The 9,099-nt window shown below is 37.1% G+C and overlaps 1 non-coding gene across 1 annotated transcript; it reads right to left on the reverse strand.

Annotated features, from left to right (window-relative positions):
• Positions 1-8,071: 8,071 nt before the first annotated feature.
• Positions 8,072-8,145, reverse strand: Trnat-agu (transfer RNA threonine (anticodon AGU)). The gene has a single exon. It is a non-coding gene; the product is annotated as a tRNA-Thr (tRNA).
• Between the last annotated feature and the right edge of the window lie 954 nt (positions 8,146-9,099).

Consider the following 9,099-nt stretch of genomic DNA (forward strand, 5'->3'; position numbering starts at 1 on the left):
TTAGCATGGTGCTCCCAACGAATACAACCAAATCTCGGAACGTATGGTGGTGTGTCCCCACGCTTCTTCCTCCCCTGTCGATTCAGAATTGTGTTGTTGTTCGAACACTCAGTGCTCAAACTCAACCCAATTACGAGTCATCTCTGCGATACGGCTTTACGCAGAAGGCCTGGCCGCTTTAACGCTTGTGATGTTTCAATGCATTTCAATGCAATGGCGCACTACAAATGTTAATAAATGACAAGAAGAGTGCTAGGCGTCATCTAACCTAAGGCACTCTCCAGGATCCCTTCGAAAGATTGGCTGCGCTAGGGTCTGATTAGATTAGATTAGATTTTGAAATTTTAAAATTTGAATGAAAATAGACGTCTAATCAACTGTATCGTTATGAAACGCATTTCCCTGCTTTTAAAATCATATATTTTTTATGTTTGAGTACGTTTAAAAATATTTTTTTTAATTCTAATGTTCACCGCCAAAAGTTTTTTGTTCGCTAAATAGCTAAAAAATCGTAAATAGTTACTAATTATTGGCCCCCTTGCCCTTCTCGACTTTGGTCAGAGTCGAGGGACATAAAAAATATTCGCAACGGCCTGAGGTGGTAAAAAAATCCTAATTTTTGCCTTAGAATAGGTCGAACGATTTTTTGGGGCAATTTATGAATGTTTGAACAAGTATGCCATCATGTCCATATCTGAAAATATTTCCTCTTTTTAAGCAACATTTTATAAGCTATCGTTTAAATTTGTCCTTTTTTTATTTATTATTGATTTCTTTTATCATGGGAATGATTTTTAATTAAAAAAATATTTTTTTGGCAGTCCAATACGGACCGTTTGTCTTAAAATTTAATCTTTAAGAGACTGTTTCTCACGAATTTGATTTCCGATACCCCGATTAGTTAAATCTTTACTAAAAAATTGTAGGAAATTTTCTCAATTTTTTAAATCTTTTTTTCAGGAGTGCTTCATAACGAGCGAATAATCGAAGTTTTGAAATATCCCCAACTACCGTTCTTATCAAGAAAATTGTAGGAAATTTTCTCAGTTTTTTTTTAATCTTTCTTTCAGGAGTGCTTCATAAGAGGCAAATAATCGAAGTTTTGAAAATATTCCCAACTATTTCTTTTTTCTCAGAACATTTGGCAACACTTTCCAACGTCCGTCTCTTTCACCTTTGATTATAAAGCTTTATGCCTACAACCAAATCACCAACTTCCTTCATTCATTCTCACTCGCCACCGGTGAATCGATTGCACTCACCCCGTGGCTGAACCTCTCGCATTTGAAAGCGAGAGTAAGAGTGAATTGCGAAACACTGCGAAACATTCATAGAGCGAGCGAGAGAGCGTGAATGCTCGCTCCAAATGAGTGAGCGAGTGCGAGCGCGTGCACAAACAAAAGTGAAAGAAACTTACAGAATGGAGTGAACGCCAAATTCTTGAGAGGGTTCACTCCCGGGGTTCATTCGCAATCAACAGATGGTTTGCTTGGGAGTGGGTTTCTCTGGGAGCGTTCTTTTATTACGTAACGCAAAAAATCGGATTTTAGACCCCCTCCCCCCCCCTCGTAACAAAATTTCCATACAAATTATAAAAAAATTGTATGGAGCGTAACACGGCCTCCGACCCCCCCTCTCCCCCAACTGCGTTACGTAATAAAAGAACGCTCCCTCTGTTTCTTTCTAACTTTTTGTTCTAATTTGTTGATTCTTTAGCAGGTTGGCAACACTGTTCTGATAAATTTTGAAAGGGTGCGAAAAGAGTTGTAATCTCCCGTGGGATGACCAGCTCATCCCGGGCAACGTGAAACAATGCGCAGAAACAAAAGTGAGAGTTCTTTCTCGGACGGTCTCTTTCCCGCATTCGGACGCGTTCGGGAGCGCAGTTCGGGGCCAGATCGGGTTTCCTGCGAGCGTGCCGATTCCCGACCCGAGTGAATGCAATTACACATTCTCTTTTTTTCTCGTTGCGGGTTTACGTTGAAAGGCAACAATTTCAACTTTGTTGTTGTTTTACATCATCGCCACGCGAAAACAGGAAGACTTGAATGAAAGGTCCTCGGCTAAACTTACGCGCCCTTTCACTTTTTTTTTTCTGTCGTTTTTTTCAGTGCAATTTTGCAGGGGCGATGGAAAGTTACATGTGAGTAGGCGTGGGAATTTCCTGCACGCTATGGAAAATTGGCAACGTTTCGACTGAAGGAATGTGGCCCTCGCGAGGGTCGGCTTGAGCGGGGACGTTTGACAGTGAGGGCGCTTACATGTCAAAGTAACATTTTGGGGGCGCTATGCAAATTTCGAGGGCGTTTCAGGCTAACTTTTCTTTATCAACGTTTCGACATGTTGAATGCGGTCTTTGTGAGGGTCAATTCAGCGAGGGTGCTGATATGAAAAACATTTCAAAAGGGCGTTTCACCGTTTTGGGGGCGTCACTGTCAAGTGCTCAAAATAGATTCAGAGGGGCTTCCCGTCCAGAAATCACTCACTTTCGGCTGTTAAACTTGTCGATGGTGAATATTCATTCCGTCTGGAAGATCATCTCTTTCCGATGGTGGGGGCTCCGACATGGTGGCGGCGAGGGCGCGATGTCTGCGCGATCCTTTTTTTCATTTTCGTCCAGACTGTTGTTTTATTTATTTGATTTACTTTTTCCTTTGCGCGAGCGCGAGATCGGAGGATCAATTTCGTATGCAGTGGCGAGATCTCGAAGGAGTTGTTGGAGGAGACGGGCCTTTGACCGGTTGCGTGACGGATGGCGGAGCGATCGCGAAACGAATTTCGGAAATTGTTTCCAGGAGCTGGGGCAAGGTTAGGGAGAACGAAAGTGTGGGTTTTTTTTCTCTTGGTTCGTTACCATAATCACGTTCCGTGTTCTATGGGGTGGAGTCAGGATTTGCAAGTGATATCAGGGGGGATTGAGCTGAAAGTGCAGTTTCTGGAAGGAACACTTGGTTTCGAGGGAAAAAAAACGTGACAAGGAACGTGAACCATGTGATCGAAATCGAATCAAATTATATTTAAGTTATTGCAAGTTTTATGAATTCAAACAATTATTACCGTCAGTGGGGGTGACTGTGGATCAAGCTGTGTGTCATAAAACGTGAAAACGTGGGAATTTTAACCCTCTACATCCCAACCCCGCCTTTAGATAAGCTTCGATTTGAAAAAAAAATCGCCAAAAATATATTTTTCAACTTATTTTTGATCTTCAAAAAGCATAGGAGAGAAGAACTCATTTTTTTTTAGAAAATGTATGGGTTGGAAGTTTTACTTATTTTATGTGACTTTGCCAATGTTTTTAAAACTGTCATTTTTTAAGAGGTCAACTTTGGCTGTGTTTTTGTTACTAACATTTCCTATATTTTAAGTAAAAAGAAGTATGCAGTAATTTTTGTAGTGTCCCAGACTATGCCTCCACGCATTTTTTTTTAAGTTAAATGATAATGGTGCCATTATATACCAAAAATGTGAATAACAATCAAACAATTGAAAAAGTGACTTAAAAACTTGAAAAAAATTGATAGGCAAAATGAAATGATAGGAGGTTGTAGAGTAGGCCAAATACTAACAAAAACAAACATGAACTAAACAAGATAAATGAAAATTAAAATACTTAAAAATAAAACAAGAAAAGTAAAGTTTTTTGTAAATTAAAAGTTGCTTAAAATGACCTCCTAAACACGGGAAAAATAAAAAAAATTGGGCAGTAGTGCAACTCTCTACGAAATCGGCCGATTTCGACAATTTTTATTTTTTGTATTTTTTTATTTGACTCAAACTTTGTGGGGGCCTTCCCTATGACCAAAGAAGCTATTTTATGTCATTGGTTCACCCATACAAGTCTCCATACAATTTTGGCAGCTGTCCATACAAAAATGGTATGTAAATATTCAAACAGCTGTAACTTTTGAGTGAATTTTCTGATCAATTTGGTGTCTTCGGCAAAGTTGTAGGTATTGTTGAGGACTTTTGAGAAAAAAATAGGTACACGGAAAAAAAATTGCAGATTTTTTTCTCAACTTTTTTAGCACTAAAACTCAATTTTCCAAAATACATATTTTTTGATTTTCGAGATTTTTTGATATGTTTTAGGGGACAAAAATCCGCAACTGTTGAGCCATAGAGAAACATGGTCAAAAAATCTGCCGCCGAGTTATGAATTTTTGAAAAAATAGTGATTTTTGGAAAAAAAATCGAAGTTTCATGCAAAAACAAGTTTGACATAATTTTTTAATACAAAATTGAATTTGCAATCGAAAAGTACTTTACAGATTTCTTGATTAAGGGCTCCGTTTTTATGATATAGCCACCGAAAGTTTGATTTTAGCGAAATATTTGCAGTTTTTCGATTTTTAAAAATAACGACCATGAGTGACCATTTCCAAAAAAAAATTTTTGACAAGTTCAGAAAATTTTCTATAAAATTGCCTGAGAAACATTAAAGATTGGACCTCGGGTTGCTGAGATATTGCCGCTTTAAGAAAAAGAAACACGAAAATTGAAGTTTTCAAAGTCTCACCCAAACAACCCACCATTTTCTAATAACGATATCTCAGCAACTAATGGTCTGATTTTCATTGTTAAAACATAAAACATTCGTGAAATTTTTCGATCTTTACGAAAAAAATATTTTGAAAATTTTTAATTCACGACTAACATTTAAAATGGGACATACATTGAATATTACGCCCATTTAAAATGCTAGTCTTAAAAAAATAATTTAACAATTGAAATATCTAAAATAAATGTTGTTAGCCCTTTCAAAATTTTAGTCTCGAACAGGGATGCCAGATACACAGATTTGTATGTGTTTCACAGACATTTGAGCTCGTGTCAGACATTTTTTGAGGTACACAGACTTTTTAAAAACTTCATTAAATTGTTATTTTGTTAAAATATCAATCGAAACTTATTTCGTTAGTCTTGAAATGCTTAAAAACACATTTTTTGATAGATTTTTTTGACTGTAAATTGATTTATTTGAATTTTAGACAAAGACACAGACATACACAGACTTTTTCACAGACATTTTAAAAAATCATGTGGCATCCCTGGTCTCGAATAAAAAAATTCGAGATTAATACATTAGAAAAGAGCTTTATGTTACCCTAAACTATATCCTAAAATTAAAATGATTGCTGTAGGATATTTTTTATCGGGTATTTTCTCGATTTGTGATCCCACCATTATTTTTTTAGAAAAGATTTAAAGTGCCCTTTTTGATTAATAGACCACAAATACACATTTGATACTATTGTCTACAAAAAATCATAATATTACTAGATTTTTTTTTTGAAATTTTTAGCTCTCACTTGGGATTTTGAGTAAATTTTGGAGGGGTGAAGGGAGGCAAACACTTTTTTTGGCACGAATTTTGCCATATCATTTGTTTTTATTTTTCCTCCCACTTAGATTTTTTTACCGAATTCGGTGAAGTTTACCGATATTTAAACTTAGAATTACTGAATTCGGTAAAAACTTACCGAATTTCGGTAATGAAGTTCATTTTTGTTCATCGTACAACCGAAATTCGGAAACAAATTGTTCATTTTGAATGACGGTTCACCGATCTAAACTTTACCGATTTTTCAACAACCGAATTCGTTAAGAAAAATCTAAGTGCGTAATTTTGCAACTGGATGGAAAGAATTGAAAACATGTTCTTATTTGTACTTTATTTATTTTATTTTTAGGGATTTTTTAAATTAAAAGTGTTATTGATTATAAGTATTTTTGATTACGTATTTCTTTATCCAAAAATACGTTTTCAGCAAAAGGTTTTAAAGTTTCTGGTTAGCAGAAATTCTTTCAGTCTAAATTATACATAAAGAATTCTTACAATGCTTTTAACATTTTAGAAAAAATATTTTTGTGTTCTGTTCAACACATTTTCAATTTTCAATTCGGTTTTATTAGTGAATAATCATGTTACAATTTGTTCATTCGCAGTACATAACAGAGTTTTGGAGTTCCTTTCAGCTGTGTGTTAAATCTCAATCCATTTTGAAACGATATTCGAACGATAACTTATCACTAAGAGATTACCAAGAGTAAGAAAAAAATTGGAAAAAAACTTATTGAAATATTCAACACATTTTTCAAACCATTCCGCTTGAGCACCTTTCTCTTCACGTCTTCTGACCCCGTACAATCGACGGCTACCGGAATTTCAATCATGCACAACAATTTCTTCAAAAAAACCTTCTTCAGAAAACACCTGATCTGATCCGTCCCTATACCTTTCCTTCTCAATCATCACGCACGCAGCTCACGCACCGCGTTGATGAATGATGATCCCTTGTTTGTAGCATTCGTCAAGCCAAATTTCCAGACCGTTCAAAAACACAAAGGAAAGTTGGTGGACCCCTACCTGAAGCCCCTGGATTCCTGAGAAAAGAAATGGTCCGCAGGATGTGATTAGGAGGGTTGCTTTGTACATGAGAGGGAAAACACCAAAAAGTGATTAAGCTATAACTTTTTGCCTTCCTCACTGAGGTAAGGCTATAATCCTGCTCTAAAAATGAACTTTTTATTAAAAGCTCAAAGACCCACCTTCATGTATACATATCGACTCAGAATCGAAAACTGAACAAATGTCTGTGTGTGTGTATGTGTGTGTGTATGTGTGTGTGTATGTGTGTGTGTATGTGTGTGTGTATGTATGTATGTGACCAAAATTCTCACTGAGTTTTCTCAGAACTGGCTGAACCGATTTTGACCAAACCAGTTGCATTCGACTTGGTTTAGGGTCCCATACATCGCTATTGAATTGTTTGAAGTTTCGATAACTAGTTCAAAAGTTATGTATAAAAATGTGTTTTCACATATATCCGGATCTCACTTAAATGTATGTAAACGATGTCCGGATCCATCATCCGACATATCGTTGGTTAGGTAATTGAAAGACCTTTCCAATGAGTCCACAACATTGAAGATCTGGCAACCCTGTCTCGAGTTATGACCACTTAAGTGATATATTTGTACTTTTTTGATGCCGGATCTCACTTTAATGTATGTAAACGATGTCCGGATCCATCATCCGACCTATCGTTGGTTAGGTAATTGAAAGACCTTTCCAAAGAGTCCACAACGTTGAAGATCTGGCAACCCTGTCTCGAGTTATGACCACTTAAGTGATATATTTGTACTTTTTCGATGCCGGATCTCCCTTAAATGTATGTAAATAATGTCCGGATCCATCATCCGACATATCGTTGGTTAGGTAATTGAAAGACCTTTCTAACGAGTCCACAACATTGAAGATCTGGCAACCCTGTCTCGAGTTATGACCTCTTAAGTGATATATTTGTACTTTTTCGATGCCGGATCTCACTTAAATGTATGTAAACGATGTCCGGATCCATCATCTGACCAATCGTTGGTTAGGTAATTGAAAGACCTTTCTAACGAGTCCACAACATTGAAGATCTGGCAACCCTGTCTCGAGTTATGACCACTTAAGTGATATATTTGTACTTTTTGGATGCCGGATCTCACTTAAATGTATGTAAACGATGTCCGGATCCATCATCCGACCCATCGTTGGTTGGGTAATCAAAAGACCATTCCAACGAGTTCAAAACATTGAAGAACTGGCAACCCTGTATCGAGTTATTACCACTTAAATTATATCTGTGTACTTATTTTCTGGATCTAAAAAAATAGCTGAAGTATGTGTACAAACCACTCATATTACCCATTGTTGGTAAAAAGTGAGGAAGGCTCCAACCACATAGGTGGATTAAGTTAGTTTTTTTTGTTGTTGCTGGATTAATCCCGAATTCATCACTTCGAACAGCAAATAAAAAAAAACGAGGGTGACGCCAACCTGCTTACACCGACTCAAGTGCTCGTATTTCCCAACATTGGCAGAAAAAAAAACGGAAACCCGATCTGCTTACCCCTTGTTTGACGTTTGGTGTCGTTGCCAAATTGAAAGAAAAGCGTGCGTGGTCAACCTAGTAGTAAACAAAAACAAAGTGTCATCAAAATTGAGTGAGTTCAAATTTCCGGTGACGATCACATCACGACACCATGAAAAAAAAGTTTCAACCGTCTTTTTCTGACAGTTAGGCTCCGGCGAGATTCGAACTCACGATCTCCTGTTTACTAGACAGGCGCTTTAACCAACTAAGCCACGGCGCCGCTTGTGATTTAGAGTGACTGCGAAGCAGTTTTGTCATTTTTGGCTGTTCTACACAGAGAGCAACATGCGATCATTTCAAGAAGGTAGCACAAATTTTCATAGGGTAGGAATGAGGAAAGGTAGAAGTCGGAGGGGAAGAGATAATCTCCTTTCTCTTTTCGTGCTGTCGTCGTCTTGGCGCGGTGTGTGTCACGTACCCAGACTTCACCTCTCTCAATATTTATACGCGGGACGGGACTTCGGGGCGCGCGATGACGACACACGCGCGTTCTACCGCGGGAGAATGCCAAATCGATCTTCGGGACAGGTGGGCTTCGTAGAGTACGGTTTTCAAAATAAATGTTTTGCTCAGTCTTGAATTTTTTTTCTATAAAACCGAATATTTTTGATCATCTGTGAAGGACTTTTAAAATTTTACTATCAATTTTAGGAAATTCAAATTGACCGTACTTTACGACGGGGTCGACTGTGCAGCGAAACTTCTTGAGACGGATTGTATCGAGAGGAGGAAGAAGATTTAATTAGAATGTTGCACCCGCGAGAATGTCTGGCCGGTTAGAAGGTTCAGTGGAACAGTAGGATGGAAGGAAACTTTTGGAAGAATAATGGCGCGAAAAAATAAGGCAGTGTGTAACGTGAGATGTGGGTTGGTTCGATTCATGTTGATTGGAGTCTTTTTTTTTGAGTTGCACTTTTTTGTTGTTGTTTGTGGGTTTTGTAGCAAAAATGTTGGTAGACGCTATGATGATGTTTACAAACGATGATATTTTAAATTACTTTGAATAAATATTGATTATTTAACATTTTCAAAAAAAATGATTATGATTATTTCGGATTCCTTTTATGATCTTGCTTTCTCAAAATTTTCCAAAATAAATAAGTTTTCAAATCAATTTTCAAACATACAGGGCACTATTTTTATAAGGACAAAAACTTTAAATAAAATTTGTACC

The sequence above is a fragment of the Culex pipiens genome, chromosome 2 (genome assembly GCF_016801865.2).
Source record: "Culex pipiens pallens isolate TS chromosome 2, TS_CPP_V2, whole genome shotgun sequence".
Classification (NCBI taxonomy): domain Eukaryota; kingdom Metazoa; phylum Arthropoda; class Insecta; order Diptera; family Culicidae; genus Culex; species Culex pipiens.